The sequence below is a fragment of the Cygnus olor genome, chromosome 11 (assembly GCF_009769625.2).
Source record: "Cygnus olor isolate bCygOlo1 chromosome 11, bCygOlo1.pri.v2, whole genome shotgun sequence".
Taxonomy (NCBI): Eukaryota; Metazoa; Chordata; class Aves; order Anseriformes; family Anatidae; genus Cygnus; species Cygnus olor.
Genome location: NC_049179.1, coordinates 21779559 through 21795689, shown reverse-complemented (window position 1 = coordinate 21795689; position 16131 = coordinate 21779559). Strand labels below are relative to the sequence as shown.

Below are 16131 nucleotides of genomic sequence, written 5' to 3'. Positions count from 1 at the left end.
CGTGGTGCCCGGCCAGCTGGGAGTGGAGTGCGCGGCAAGAGCTGGCGGCACCGGGCCAGGTGCAGGCTGGTGCTGCGCTTCTGCCAGCACCAGCAGGTCCCATTTTGGGTCCCCCTTTGGGTCCCACTTTGTTCGATGTCACCAGCAGTGGTGGGGGGGCTCACAGACTGTTGGGTGCAGAGACGTTCCCGGACTGAAAAGCGTAGTACGGAGCGAGGCATTGTAAGCCAGGACAAAGGGAGAATAAAAACGCAGTGAGGAGACAATAATGGAAGTGGAATCAGCAAGGAGAAAACTGCGGGCCTGCTGGAGCAGGACCTGCAGCACGGCCCCACAGCGAAGGCGAGAAGCCCAGCAGCAGCAGCAGCAGCAGGCCTGCATTATGGGGAGGGACAGCAGCCAGGCGGGGTGCAGCAGCGATGCCATAGGCAGCACACACCGAGCTCAGCTCTGGAGCAGCACGGAGCCGTCCCGCTGGCACCCACCAGGGTGCTGGGGCTCCGGGAGGGCACCCACTGACGGCAGGGACCTCGGTGAGGGGCGATGGAGCGCTGGGTTCAAGGAACTGACAGACGCGGGGACAAGCACCCTTCTGTGTCTAGTCTGGCAAGTGGCTGTAAAAGGGAAAAACAGCCCAAATGTTATGTGGGATGTGTACCATGCAAAAAGTGCGGCGGGGGCCTGATGTGATATCACAGCCCCACTGAGGAAGAGGACCGAACAAGACAACTGCAGCATGAAGACGTCACTCTCAAGACTGTTGCTGCCATTTTCCCTGCAAACAATTTTGGCCTTTGTATCCTGCGCGTGGAGCTTGCCCAGGCACGGACAGCGGTGCTGGGGCTGCCGGGGCTGGATCCGGCTGCTCCCCTCCCACCCTGGGCTGCATCCTGCACCCAGCCGAGCCCAGTGGGGACATAGAGGCTGCCCAGACCCGTTAGCAGCAGGGGAGAAGTTGTAAACAGGTAGTCAAGGGCCAGAAGGAAGGTGATAGCTACTGAATGCGGATGGTTTTGCTGACAACTCCAGTCCTTCCATACACTGAACAATGGCTGGCCAGGAAATATCCCCCCCGACCTGCAAGTACCATGTATTTTTGCTCTTACTTCTGCTAAGGGAAGGAACCAGAGCCATCTGTGACCCCATGACTGAAGAGGGACGAGAACTTCAGCACAGCATTCAATACAGCCATGTAAAACTTTCTTCTGCTTTTCAAACCACTGCTTTGGGTGTTCAGGACACTGCTTTGGGTGCTGGGGTCTGCCCGAGCCCTGAGGGGCCGGGACGTTCCTCTCAGTGGCCACAGAGACACAGGCGGCCCTCGGCAGGTGCACGGCCGGCTGGTCCCTGTGGGGATGCCATGCCACCCGTCCCCAGGGATACCACCTGTCCCCAGGGATGCCAGCCCTGCCCAGATTGTGACTGGGAAGCCCCCAGCTGCCCACGCTGACAACACGGACGGGCTCCATCCCAAGGGACCTCGTGTCTGTGTCTGGGACACCCGGCAGCAGGGAGGCGCAGCACAGCTGGGGCCTGCACGACATGTAAAGTATCTGGGAGGTTTTAATTTGAGGGTGCTAGTTAATACCAGCCTGGATATTCCTTCACAAGTAGAACTTCTGAAATTCACTCTTGTTCAGAAAGGGAGCCCCCTCATTTTGCTTGCATGGAGGCCCATCCAGAGCCTGCGCTACATCCCTGAGCAGGGGAATGGAGCTGCCAAGGTGAGAGGGAATGGCACTCCGTGTCTCCTCGGAGGCCGCAGAGGAGCAGTGGCCTCGTGGGGTCCCCGAGCACAGCACCAGCTGCCACGGGTTCATCGCAGCAAGGCAGAAAGATCCCGCGGCAGCCCTGGCTAGGCAAAGCGTGGCCAAGACAGCAGTGGAAAGCAGGGCTTCCCAGCGCATTTTCTCAAAGAATTATCTTGAGCACACAAAATCTTTCCCTACAGAACTCACAGGTGCCACCAGTCACGTGGGCTGGAGATGTTAAATAACAAACACATCAAGTGTATTTTTCTGTAACCCATAGATAAAAGGAGGAGGGAAAATCACAGAGCTTTCTCGCAGCAAGCGTGCAGGAACACGAGAGCAGCTTGACTTCTTCCTATTCACACAAGGCGTCAGCCCTGTGGGAAAGTCCCGGTTCTGATTCCTCTAATAGCAACGTTGTTGGACATGTTGCACCATTTTAGGAGCAAAACTGATTGCTCAGCTGCAAATACCACATTATTTTCAGATCCGCAAGGTGAAAAATGTTTCAGATCCTTTACTGAGCCGGGAAGCAGTTTGGAAAAGTGAGTGTTCAATGTTTGGAGAGCCCTTCCCAGGGACTGCCGGAGCGGTGAGCACAAGGCCCTGCTCCGCAGCTCCAAGGGAAACCCCAGACACCGAGCCCGCTCACCAACAGCAAACGGCGGGTGTTTTATTAACCAAGCCTTGCCCTGGCAAATACGGGATCCCACAGCCAACAGCGCTCTGCCTGCTGTTATCTCCGAGAGCACAACTGCACGTGCACTCCGGGTCCGAGCAGGGTGATCGCTCCTCCTAACTGCATTTGTGTATGTTGGGGGTTACAGTAAGGAATGTGGCTAATGCACTGTTTTGCTTTTATTTTATCAAAGTTCAGCAAACACATTCTCAAGCAACTGTGTGTGCACTCACATGGGCCTCCTTTTAAAAAATCCTCTTTAAGCCTCTGCCCAGGGCCAGAGATGGTGGTTTCTTTCTCGAATCTCTTAGCCCAGAGAAGCAGCACTGTGGGAGCACAAAGCAAGTGTGTTTCAAAATACTGAACTTTGTCATTAAAGGAAGAAAAAAACCTCCAGCATGGAGCCTAACCTAACACAGATAAAAAGTTCGAAACAGTGACAGGTAAAATTCAAGCCACTGAAGTCAAAGTGACTGATATGGAAAACACCTCTCCCAAGCTGGAAGGCATTGTTTCTGCCCTAATGAAGGATAATAAATGTATGGCAGACACAGATGGAGGATGCTTCAGAAAATAAAGGCTGTATATGTAATTTAAGACTATTTGAGAGTCTATGAGAGAATTGAGTTGGGGGATTTTTTTTTTTAAGCTGAGCTACTTTTTCCTCTACTTCAGATACATCAGTGAGGAACCTTTCGGGTTATCTCTGCATAAAGACTCACTGGCATAAAGGGCTCCACATCTGACTTCTTTCACATTTCTGATGACTTCAGGGGAGCAGGAATTTAGATTCAGAAACACGACTCCTGCAATGTATTGGATTCTCAGATTTAAATATCTGACAGCGGAGGGGGAGAGCTGTCCTGAGCTGCATCTCTGCTCTGGTGGAGCTCTGCACGCACTCAGCTCCCCACGTGTGCCCCAGACACCCCCTGCTGCAGCCCCCCCAGTGCAGTGCCCCAGCCACCCGCCGATGCCAGACCCCAGCCCGTGCACCGCCGCCTCTCCTGCACAGACACCGTCCTTGTGGCGCGTGGCGGGGGGGGCAGGCCTGGTTCTCCTGCTAGCGGTGCCCTTCTGCGGGGCTTTCACTGCCGGCTCGGAAAGAAGCTCCCACCCGCTTTCAGGCACTATTGCACTTGTGTTTCTCTGCGTGCTGACATGTTGCGGGCTTACCAGCCCTCCTAGCTGCTGCGTTGGCTGAAATTTCACACCAGAGCTGCACATTTATCTACGCGTTTGCACGGATCCAGAGGCAGCGCTGCGCACCGCTCCCGTGCAGGTCCCCTCCTGCAGCACCCATGGCTGCGCGCTGCTCCTGCTGCACCGCGCCGGCACCGGGCCTGGCAGTGCCCAAGCCAGGGGGACGGGGTGTTCGGGGTGCTCGGCACGGCCTCAGGGTGTCACCAGGGCCACTCGCTGTGCTCGCACGAAGCTGTGTGCTCCACGCACTTAAAGGATGGAAGGCCCGGAAAAATCTGCCCACAGTGAAACGAATATTTAGGACAAGAGGGAATGGCCTCAGGTTGCACCAGGAGAGGTTCAGGTTGGAAATTAGGAGAAATTTCTTCTCAAAAAGAGTGGTCAGGCATTGGGACCGGTTGCCCAGGGAGGTGGTGGAGTCACCGTCCCTGGGGGTGTTCAAGGAAAGGTTGGACGTGGTGCCTGGGGACATGATAGTGGTGGTAGGGGGTGGCTGCACAAGATGAGCTTGGAGGTCTTTTCCAACCTTAACGATTCTGGGGCCACTGGCGCCCCACAGCACCCATACCGAGGGGCTGGTGGTGCCCCTGGCAGCTCCCTGTTGCCCCTCGCCCGGCCCCACGCTGCCCAAAGCAGAGGGAGCTGAGCTGCAAGCGGGTGGCAGCGCCAGCCCCGCACTGCACAGGCAGAGCTCGCTGGCTAATGGCATGGAAAACGCAGCGGATAAGCTGCTGGCCGTGCTGGGGGGAGGCTGGAAATGTTTGTACTTTTTACTAGTCTTTATAAATATTTTATACCTTTTATACCATGGCCACAAGGCTGCTTTTGTCTAACACATTTTCCCCTTGCTTTGGCAACTGCAAGGGCCTGCTTGAACTACCTCCAGTCCGCATTTTCAAAACAATATGCATAATTGCTATATTTTGCACTCTTTCTTCTTACAGCAAGAAAGTCCTATAAATATACAGAATATTCAACTGTTGAAATAATTTGCTTATATGTGTCCCTTGTTGATAATCATAAAATGAAACCAAACCACTCAAAACCCCCCATAAATCAAGGCTTACTCTCTGCAGATGAGTTCTGCAATTACGCTGATGGGCTTCTGAAGCACATGCTGAATGGCCGAAGCATAAAACGGGGAAGAAGAAGAAATTCAACAAAGGGGCTTGCTACCACTGACAAAAAGGCTCCACAGTTCTGTCTTCTGGACAGTAATTTTCCCCTGGAGTGCAGCAGTGCCTACGAGTTCAGGCCCTCAGCCTGCAGCCCCTTGGGGAAGCAGCCGGAGGGCTGAGCAGGGGCTACGCACGGGCACAGGCTGCAGGATGAGGCTGTCCGTAAATGCACAACAGCCAACGGGAACGTGTTACCGACATCTACAGGGGACTGAGAAGAGGCAAACAAAGAAGGACAGGTCAATCAATTCCTGAAAATTATAACTCTCAGGTGGTGCAGAGAAATGAGATTGCAATCAGCCACGTATGGAGCTATTAAGGTTCAAGTCTTATGCTGACCCGTTTGCAGATGGCCGGAGGGCGAGCGCTGGAGAGCGGCAAGGCTTCTGTCGGGGACCAGCACAAGTCTCACCATCTTTGTTTGGGTTCTACCTGGAAAAGGGAGCCAGCTCCCCAGAATATCCATTCTTAAATAACAATTTGTGTTTCCCAACAGCAGCCGGCTGGATCGGGCCTGGGACACACCCGGCAAAGCTCAGCACCTTCCTACCCAGACCCTGAGGAGGCCATGGACCGGCAGGGCCGGCACCTGCCTGCCTCCTGCGTGGGCCCAGCTCTTATCAGCAAGCCATGGCCTAAATTTCCATTCGACTCTGTCCCCAGCACTAACATCTGAGCCCTGGCCAGCACCTGCGAGTGGGAAGCAGCGGGAGAGCCGAGACAGAGCTGCGGTGTGACTGTGCCAGAAAGACGAGGCGAAGGAGAGGAACGGGTGGAGCGCTGAACGGCAGCACGTTAGAGAGCCGGCATCCTTCTCTTACTCATTGAGAGAAAGAGAACAGCATATTAAATTTTAAACAAAGGCCTCCCCATGGGAAAACCTCCAAACACCGTCCTCCAGCTCTCTTTTATTTCCAGCCCTGCTCGTGCTGAGCTCACACAGGCTAAGGCACCGCTCAAGAACGAAACCCGCAGCTGGATGGAGCCGGGGCTCTGCAACGGGGACCCCGCGCACCCCAACCCTCTGCTGGGGGGAGCAAGGGCAGGAGGAGGGGAAAGAAATGGGGAGCCCCTGGAGAAATGAACATAGGAGAGAAAAGAGCGGGGAAAGGAGGGACCTTGATAAATGCCGGGGAAGCACCGGTGAGTGATGCAGTGCTGAGAGAAGGGGCAGAGAGGGGAGAAGCAACCTGGCCCCGTGGCGCAGGCGCACCGGGAAGTGCTGCTGCTGCCAAACAGGACGGCCAAACCCAGGGGACGGATGCACCCCAGGGATGGACAAACCCTGGGGCTGCCAGCACTCAGCCCCTGCCAGCTGCTGGCTTTTGCATCAACTGCTCCCGGCCTCATCCTGCGAGCCCTGAGACCACCCCGCGTACCGCAGCAGGACGGTCCGGGGCACGGTGCGGGTGTGGAACTGGGCTTTCATACGGACAAGCCATGGAAGTAAAGCCCTGAACATGTCCACGCGCTGCTTCCTAGTCAACGTAACTCCCTCCCCAAAACTGGCGTGCTGAGATAAAACCTGTAGAGCACGTACTGGCGTTCCCTAGGTCAAAGCTCCCAGTGCCTGCCCTGTTCCTGGCCACACGCAGCATGGAAGCATGCTGGTTGCGGTGGCATGGGGGCACACGGGGCATGCTGAAGAGCCACTGGAAAAAGATGAAGAATAGAGTTTTGATTTTAACTGAATTTACTCATTTCAGTTGCTCTGTGTCACAGAATTAATTTAAAATACAGTTGCCCTGCAACTCACTTTTCTTGCTGCAGTACTGAAGCCTCAAAGCACATCCAGCCGTTCCATTTTTAAGCCATTTTCAGGCCAGCACGGTGCTGGCTGCTGGGCACTCCTACCAGCCTGGGTTTTGGAGCTGCCACTGCTGCCCCAGCCACCCCACTCCCTGCCATCCCTACGCCATGGCCCCAGCCGCCGGCCCCAGCTCCCAGCTCCTCTTCATCAGCCTCGCCTCGCACAAGGCTCCTGGCCTGACAGCGCAGACCAAACCTGCTCCGCTCACTGCTCACCTCTACCACCCGCCCGTCTGCTCAACCACCGCCGTGCCAAAGCTGTAGGAACTCCTGTTAGCAAGTGTTCTCCACCAAAACTCGTCTCCTTGCACGTCTGCCTTCCCCAGCACTGCACAGCGAGGAGGAGCGGGGCAGCGCAGCGCATCCCCTGCTCTGCACAACCCTACTTCACAGACCGCTGGCGTCCTGCCCTCCTGCGCTCCTCTTTTCCGAGACGAAACCACCGCTGCACAGGAGCCCTCTCGGGCTCTCTGGGGGCAGCAGCCCTGGGCACGGGGGCCCGGCAGCTGCGTGGTGCTGTCCGCGCTGCCACCCCTCCTGCCATCCCGCCCGCGTTTCCAGCCGTGGCTGCACACCGAAGCCCTTTGCCTGAGCTGTCAGCAGCAATGCTCAGGTCCCTTTTGAGGTTTAATTTAGTTATTTTTTAACCTCAGAAGGTGACGAATTGTTACAAATTTTCTTCCTTTGTACATTACTTCTCAGCTACTGACTTGGAATTTCTTCTGCCACTGCACTCCACATCATGCGGTGTGGATTCCCTAGTTCCGAGTAACTTCTGGAACATAACTAACGATTTTAACTGTGGAAAGGGCTTCACCGATGTGCCAGCCATCCCCTGCCCACACCAGCCAGATGCTGCCAAGCGGTGCCAGGCCCGGTGCAGCCCCGCGGTGCCCGCGCCCTCGCCGCACTGGTTTAATTTACCTCGGTTTTTTACCTCCATTTACCTCGGTTTAATTTCGCATCTTGCCTCTGCAGTGCCTCTTGCGCTCCCCCAGTTACTGAACTATTTCATTTTTTACTCCCAAACTAAGCAAGACTTATGAAATTTCAGATGAATTTTCTACGAGCTTTTTCCTCTCCCCACACAGAGGAGTAATTCAGACACTGCCCTTCTACCTCAGTTTCTCTGCTGTGAAACTAGAGGTGGCCTGGGAGGGAAGGGAGAGTGGGAAGTTATGTTTCTTCTTCCCACTTGAGAACATTCACAGAAACTCAGAAGACCTGATGTTTAAAAAAGAGAAGCTTCCTTCCCGCTCACTTCTCCTTTACTAAAAAGACTATGATATCTTGTGAAGAACATTACAGAAATGGGGAGGGAAATGGGAGGACAGCGTTATCACAAGCGCTACGAGGAAGCCGTGTACTTTCCAAAGAAATTTTTAGGCAGGCTGCTTACATGTTGTTTCTATTTCTGTTGTTAAAATGCTCTATTGTCATTCAAATGACTGTCAGACAGCTGAGAGCAAAGACCACCATGGGGAAAATTTAAAATCACTCTCTGTCCCCTTCAATTTAAAGTTTGAGAAAGAAAATGCATTACTTGCTCATTCTCTAAGCAGGCCTCCACCAAAATCAATGGGAAGAAGAGTGATGGCTGCTTAATTTCTCAAATAAAAAGTCCTCTGCGATTCACTCCAGAGAGAGTACTGAGCACCACCATGTATTTCATTCCATTGCCGTATACATTTGAAAGAGGTTATTTTTGTAGGGAAACTGCAGCTAAAGGCAGACAGGCTGAGTTGGCCCTGCCTCTCCGAGCACCAAAGTCACCGTGTGGTACCACAGCGTGGTTGTGAGAAGGACCTGGGGGTGTGTGAGAGCAGTGTGCAGGGATGGAAGAGGGAAATGCGGAATGGCAGGACAGGGAAAAGCCCCTCACAACTCGATCCCAGCCCCGTGTCTCGAGGTCCAGCTGCACTGGAAGGGAAAAGTCCCACGGGGACGGGGGCTGCCGGCCACCCCGGGCAAGGCAGAAAGGAGATGACTGCAGCTCCTTGAGCACATCTGAGCCACCCAGCGACTTTCTTCCAGCCAAAGCTGTGGCTGTCTCCACAGCAAGCCAGCCCTGTGCAGGTATTTTGGGACATTTTATTTGCTGCCATCAGTGTTCATGTGGCCACAGCACCCATGTCTCAGGCTGGGTGGGTTCTGTGGGCACAGGACAAAAGCTGTGGTTCCTGTCTGCCTGTGCTTAACAGTTTGCAGGACGAGATGTAAAAGGTCAAGGAAAAACAAAAACCCACGGCAGGTAGTGGAGGGAAAGGGGAGCAATGGTCATAAAACCGTAGGAAACCCACTGATCCAGCCAGGCAGCAACAGCATGCACAACTCTGCTTACTCTGCCTCCCTTCTCTCTTGTTTTGGCCCTGATTTGGCAAAATATCCAAGTACACGACTGCTTCGGCTGAAATTAAGACTGCTTCAGCAGATGTTGAATTGGAGCCTACCTCACAGCAACAGTAAGCGTACAGAGACACGGCCTTTATCAGCATGGCACGTTTGCCTGTAACGCTCACTTTGGGATCGTATGCTGGCATGCTCCTTGCGGTACAAACCCATTGTATTGCCTGTTCATTAACATTTCTAGCTGTTCAGTACAGGACAACATTTGTGCTCATCCCTCCTCATACTGTTTCCTAAGCTAATTTATAAACAAAAAGCCTTCTTTGCATTTTAGCCCAATAAAACCAACTAAAAATACCTTCTCAAAGATTAACCCAACCCTGGTGATGTCAGAAGAAACAAGCAGACACATTACCTGGGCACCGTGGAAGAAGGCTCTCCCTCTATCAACCGCAGGCATCTACTTCTGATCCCCTGAGTTCCCTCCTAAGTTCAGGTTGGGAATGTTTCTTGGTGTGTATCTGAGCCCAAGTTACTATAATCTAATGCACCACTTTATAGGGAGATAAGGCGATCAGTGTTCACAGAGGGCACTCATTTAAGCCTGCTGGCAGAACAAGCAGCCTCAGCACCATATTTATTTAGCCCCTATCTCTGGTGGCTCTCAGTTACAAGAACTTGCCAGACTCCCATGACTGCTCCCTGCGAGTGGGGAAACGCGCTCCCATTCCTCTGCTGGCCGGGACACGCGGTGCCACAGCTGCTGTTCCTCAATTTACTGCCCGAAGGCAGTTACCCCCGAAGGGCTGCACAGGGGCGGTGAAACCAGTGCCCCTGCTTGCGACTTCCCTGAGGTTTCCCTAGGAGCGCCGTGCTTTTAGGGTCTCCCACTAACCTAAGGCGCATTCGTAGCCAGGCGATGGCCAGGCCAGACGGCCCGCACAAACCAGACTGGAACTGCGCTTACTGGAACCGCTGAGCGCACGAGCTCATCAGGCTGGTTCACATCAGTGCCACCCAGGAGCAAACAAGCTGAACTCGTCCCTGCTGCGCGGGGCAGCGTCCTCCCGCCTGCAGCCCCGGGACGGTTTGAGCGGCCGCTGCGCCGGGCCCTGGGCGCGGTGAGAAGTTCGGCTCCTCGGATGCCATCTTCCCCTTGCATCATCCCACCCTCCCTTCCCACACGGAGTGCTGACAAAGGAGCTACTAATGATTGACTAATTAATTAATTGTAACTAATTCAACCGCCGCATCCTGCTGATTCTCAGGAGCTATCAGGGGGCCGCACAAAGTTCCGAGAGCCGCCTTCCCTGGCCCGAAGCGCGACCGAGCAGGCGCTGCCCGGACACAGCCGGGGCCCCGGGCCCGGCCCCTCCCGCGGCTCCGGAGCCCCCGGGGCGCCGGGGGACAAAAGGAGCGAAGCCCCGGGGTCTGCCCGGCCCGGGGGCGGCCTCTCCCTCCCGGGCACGGCTCCCCGGGAATCGCCGGTTATTGCCCCTCCCGGCCCCGGGGCCCGTCCCTTCTCGTCGGAGGTGCCGGTGGGCGCCCCGCAGGTCCCCACCCGGGCAGCGGCGGCTATCGGCCGCCACCTCCAGCAGCCCCGCGACCGCTCCCAAACTCGGGGCGGCCGCGCCGGGGGCAGGCGGCTCCGTGCCCCCCCCTCCGGCGCCCCGGGCCGGCCCCGCGCGGCGCCTACCTGCCGGCTCTCCTCGCCCCTCGGGGCCGCGCGGTGCAGCCGCAGCCCCGCGGCTCCCCCCGGACACCGGCGCGGGACGAGCGGGCGACAGGCGGGGGGCCGGGGGGGGGACGACGACGACACTCGCGACAGCGCCGCGCGCGCGCTGCCAGCCGCGACCGGCCCCGGGGCGCGGGGGGGTCCCGGCAGCGCCTCCCCCCCCGCCGCGCGGCCCCGGCCACGCGCGTTCCCGGCACGCCCCCCCCTCCCCCCGCTCCCGCACCCCCACCCCCCCGGCTCCCCCCCGGCCGCCGCGCCCGGTGCCGGTGCGGGGTCCCGGTGCGGGGCCGCCGCCCCCCGCCCGGCCCGCGCCGCTCCCTCCTCAACAGGTACGTGAGCGGCCCCGCACCGTGCCGGGCCGAGCCGTGCCGGGCCGCCCCCGACCCCGCTCCCCGCCCCGCCGCAAGTTTGGCGGCCCCGCGGCCGCGGAGAAAGTTTGCGAGCGGCGGCGGGGAAACTTGTGGGCGAGGAGCGGGGCGGGCGGACCCACGTGCGGACCGGGCACCGCCGGCGCCCCGGTCCCTCCCTCCCGCCGCCATCGCTCCCGGCTCGGCGCGGGGAAGGTGGAAGCGGGCGAGCGGGCGACATGTTGGCGGCCCCGGCCGCGGGCCTGCGGCCCCGGGGGCGCGGGGCGGCGGGGACTCACCGTGCGCTCCCGCGGCGGCTCCGCAGGGCGCGGGGCGGCGGCGGCGGCGGCGGCGGCTGCGGGCCCGTGGGCCCGGCGCTGGGCGCGCAGGAAGGAAGGAAGGAGGGAATGAGGCAGGCTGACGTGAAGGGATGCAAAACAGCTCCTCCTAACTCGGCCGGGAGCGAGGAGCGCGGCGGCGGCGGCGGGGCCCTTTATCTCGCCGCCGTGCCCCCGCGTCCCCCCCGCCGCGCCCGGACAAGTTTCCCGGGCTCCGAGCGGCCCCGCGCCCCCCGCCCGGCCCGCTCCGGCCGCCGGCTCTGCCCGGAGCCGGGCCCGCCCCCGGCACCGGCCGCGGGGAACAAAGCTGCGGGGCGCGGCTCGCCCGCCGGGGCCGCAACGCTGCCGGTAGCGGGGGCGGCCGCCGACCACCGGGACCCCCCCGCCGAGCCCGGGCTGGCGCTGGCCGCGACCACCTGTGGCGGAGCGGCCCCGGCCCGCGGGGCGCAGCGGGAGAGCGAGCAGCCACCGGCGGCGGCCCCGGTCCCGGCCGTGCGTGGGGACGCGTCCCCCGTGTGCGGGGCCTCCCGCCCGGCGGGACTCCGGGGGCCGCTCCCGGGGTCACCGGCCGGGGGGGGCACAGCACAGCACGTGGCTGCCCGTGGGGCTCGCCCCCGGCGCGCGTCCCCAGAGCCCTGCCCTGGCGCCAGGCGGCAGCTGGGCATCGCCGTCCTGTCCACACGGTGGGGCCCTCGGGCCGGGGTGTACCGCGGGGGGCTCGGCTCTCCCCGGAAGGAAAGGCCGGCCGCCCCTCGGTGGGCAGAATTTTCCCTGTTCCCCAAACCCCAAAGCATGCCGCGGTTGGGGGTTGCTGTTCAGGCCCCTTGGAGGTTCCAGGGGTGGGTGGAGGGGCTCTGGGGAGCGGGAGGGGGCTGCAGTGGCAGGAAGGGGGCACAGGGTTGTGGCAAGGAGTGGTGATGGCTGCCAGGCCCCTTGTGGCTGCTGCCAGGGGACAGGGGCTGCAATGGGAGAGGAGGAGGAGGTGAGGGTCTTCTGCAGGGAGCGGTGGAAGAGGGAGCGAAGGCAGCGGGGATTCAGCTGATGCATGTGAAGGCACAGACTCATCTCCATGGAAGCAGGGGGAGCTGGACAGACTAATCACAGCAAAGAGTTTGTCTGAAAATGCAGTCCTTTGTCTCGCAGACAGACTTTTCATTTTCACTATTTTTTTTGTGTGTTCTTAGGTGAAAACTGATGTTGCTAATATGCGTAAACTCTCAGCAATCATGGTTATTACTTCACATATCTACAGTGCATGTGGAGTGCTGGTCCAGCAACCCTGGAACGTTATATCTGCTCTCTGACTGGCCTGGTTCAAAGCTCTGCCGGAAACCAGACCCATCTGATGCGAATATTCATGGCACTGACACTCGCCTCCTTGTGCTTGCAATCCTTGCTCACTGCGTGGGCTTTGTTAAGGATGGAGTTTGCCTGTGCAAATATTTGCAAATATTAAAGGATCATCAGTAGGGCTGAAGCAGACTGGTGTCCCCCCGCGCAGTACAGGGGGCGCAGAAGTGGCTGGGGAAGGATAGGGACGCTCGCACGAGCGGCACAGAGATGGCAAGGGTGGGCACGGGGCGAGTATGGGGGTCACGGAGCAGGAAGGGCGCTGGGGCAGGAGGGGCAGCGGCTGGGGAGCCAGGCGGCCTGCTGGGGAGCAGCCCCTCGGCCAATCAGCGTGCGCGGACAGGGGCCCCTGGGCAGCGGCAGCCAATGGCGCCTTGCGGACGCGATCCGGCAGCGCCCTGGCAGCCCCGATGCAGCCGTGGGGCCCCCGGTGGTGTCACCGCAGCCGCTCGCTCACTGCCCCTCCTCAAAGGAATGGGGAGAAGGTACGATGGAAAAGGGCTCCAGGGTTGAGATAAGGACAGGGAGATCGCTCACCAATTACTGTCATGGGCAAACCAGACTCGGCATAGGGAGATTAATGTAATTTATTGCCTATTACTAACAGACTAGTGTGGTGAGAAACTAAAAGCAAAGTACCCCCCTACCCCCATCCATCCATCCATCCATCCATCCATCCATCCATCCATCCATCCATCCATCCATCCTACCTCCTCTCCCCGAGTAGTGCAAGGGAATGGGGATTACGGCCAACCAGTAACACTTCATCTGCTGCTCCTTCACGGTCCCTCTCTGCCCCTGCTCCACGTGGAGTCCCTCCCACAGGATGCCGTCCTTCCCAAACTGAGCCTGCGGGGACTGCCCACAGGCAGCAGCTCTTCAAGAACTGCTCCCACATGGCTCCGTACCACGGGATTCACCCGTCAGGAGCAAACTGCTCCAGCACAGGTCCCCCATGGGTAGTAGCTCCCCCCAGACCCCCTGCTCCTGCGTGGGCTCCTCTCCGCGGCCTGCAGCTCCAGCCCGGGGCCTGCTCGTGCAGGGGCTCTCCATGGGCTGCAGCCTTCTCCAGGCCATATCCACCTGCTCCACCGGGGGCTCCTCCACTGCAGGAGAACTTCTGTTCTGGTGCCTGGAGCACCTCCTGCCCTCCTTCACTGACCTTCATGTCCGCAGGATTGTCTCTGTTTCTCACTTCTCTCTCCCAGCTGCTCTTGTGTGGCATTTTCTTCCCCTCCATGTCTTAACCACACTCTCACGGAGGCCCAAGCAGCATCGCTCGTTGGCTGAGGTCTGGCCAGCAGCGGGTCCCCTTTGGAGCTGTCTGGAGCTGGCTCTGATCTCATGGGGGGCAGCTGCTGGGCTCTGCTCGCGGGGGGCACTCCTGCTGTCCCTCGGACATCGCACCCTGGCCTTGGCAGCCCAGCGCACGGCGGCGATGCCTCAGCCAATGGCAAACCGCAGCCGTGAGCCTTGCAGGAGCCTCGCAGCCTCAGCCAATCACAACGTGCAGATATGATTCGTCAGCAGGCCCGTAGCTACAGCCAATCAAAACGTGCGGATATGATCCCGTATCAGCCTCTCTGCATCAGCCAATCAAATCTTGCGGTTGTGATCCTTGCAGCAACCTGCCCATCTCAGCAATCAAATCGGGCAGACGTGACCTTTGCAGTAGCCTTGCAGCCTCAGCCAATCAAAACATGCAGACACGATCCTTCGGGCAGCCCAGAAGCCTCAGCCAATCAAAATTAGCAGCCATTATCCGTGCGGCAGCCTCGCAGCCACAGCCAGTCAAAGCATGTAGACACGAAGCTCACAGGAGGCTCACACTGTCAGCCAATCACAGCTGGCTGCCACAATGCATGCGGTGGCTGAGCAGCCTCAGCCAATCACCTTGTGCAGACGTGAGCCTTGCCTTGCTCCCAGGCTCAGCCAGTCCAAACGTGTCGACATGGCTCTCCAGCGGGTTCACACCTCAGCCAGCCACGGCTCAAGGCCATGGCCCCTGGAGGAAGAAAGCAGCCACAACCCTCCCAGCCTCAGCCAATCAAAACCCGCAGACATGATGCTTGCAGCAGCTCCGCAGCCTCAGATAATGGCGTGTCGAACAAAACAATGATGTCAGCAGACCCACAGCCCCAGGTAACCACAACGCGTGGACACGGTGCTTGCAGTGCCCTCGCAGCCTCAGCCAATCCGAATCCACAGACACAATTCTTCAGCAGCCTCTCAGACTCAGCCAATCAGAACTTGGGGGCATGACCAGTGGGTGAGGAGAGCAGCCTCAGCCAATCACAGCTTGCGGACGTGATGCTCGCGGCAGCCCGGCAGTCTCAGCCAATCAAACAACATGAACACGGCTCTTCAGCAGGCTTGCAGCCTCAGCCAATCAGAACGTGCAGACACGATCCTTGCCGCAGCCTGACATTCTGTGCCAACCACAACGCGCAGATGGGATTCTCCGGCAGCCTTGAAGCCTCAGCCAATGAAAAAGCGTGAACGTGATTCTTCTGCAGGCTCACAGCCTCAGCCAATCACAACGAGCGGACATGATCCTTGCAGCAGCCTTACAGCCTCAGCCCATGGTGTTTTGTGGGCATGATTCTTCATCAGCCTCGGAAGCTCAGCCAATCAAAACTCATGGATATGATTCTTGTTTCAGGTTCGCTGCATCAGTCAGTCAGAACTGGTGCACACGATGCTTGCAGCAGCCTCACAGGCTCAGACAATTGAAAAGTGGGGACACAATTCTTCTGCAGGCTCACAGCCTCAGTTGATCAAAACTCCCAGATAGGATCCTTGCAGCAGCCTAGCAGCTTCATCCATTCAAAAGCGGTGGACATGATGCTTGCAGCAGCTTCACAGCCTCAGTCGGTCAAAACTTGCAGACATGGTGCTTACAGAGACCTCCCCGCATCAACCAACCAAAATCTGCAGACGCAATCCACGCAGTGGCCTTGCGACCTAAGCCAATGAAAAAGCACGGCTACATTCCTCAGCAGGCTTGCAGCCCCAGCCAATCAGAACTCAGGGACTTGAACTGTGTAAGGAGGATAGCAGCCTCAGCCAATCACAACGCACGGCCGTGATCCTTTCAGCAGCCTCGCAGCCTCAGCCAATCCGAATGTGCACACAGGACTTGTCATCTGCCTTGCAGGTTCAGCCAATCAACACTTGCAGTCCTGATGCTCGCGGTAGCCTTGCAGCCTCAGCCAATCACAACTTGAGAACATGATGCCTGCGGCAGCTCCTCATGCTCAGACAACGGAGTCTTGCAGACGTGGTGCTTGCGGCAGCCTCTCCACATCAACCAATCAAACCGTGTAGACATGATCCCTGCAGCGGTCTCAAAGCCCGAGCCGATGAAAAAGTGTGGGTATGGTTGTTCAGCAGGC

General features: G+C 58.3%; 1 protein-coding gene and 1 long non-coding RNA gene across 6 annotated transcripts in view; one reads left to right on the top strand and one right to left on the bottom strand.

The window, feature by feature from the left end:
- The window catches only part of ZNF710 (zinc finger protein 710), a 28330-nt gene extending 16818 nt beyond the window's left edge, over positions 1-11512 (bottom strand). Inside the window, exon 1 of one of the 5 annotated variants that reach the window (XM_040569657.1) lies at positions 11348-11512. The gene's annotated coding sequence lies outside the window, so the exon portion shown is untranslated. Of the gene's footprint in view, positions 1-7544; positions 7815-9381; positions 10115-10662; positions 10836-11347 lie in introns of those variants that run through there. The other 4 variants (XM_040569658.1, XM_040569654.1, XM_040569660.1 and 1 more) reach the window with 4 other exon arrangements.
- Positions 10921-12859, top strand: LOC121075910. Its single transcript, XR_005823239.1, has 2 exons — positions 10921-11030; positions 12571-12859. It is a non-coding gene; the product is annotated as an uncharacterized LOC121075910 (long non-coding RNA).
- The last annotated feature ends 3272 nt before the right edge of the window (positions 12860-16131 follow it).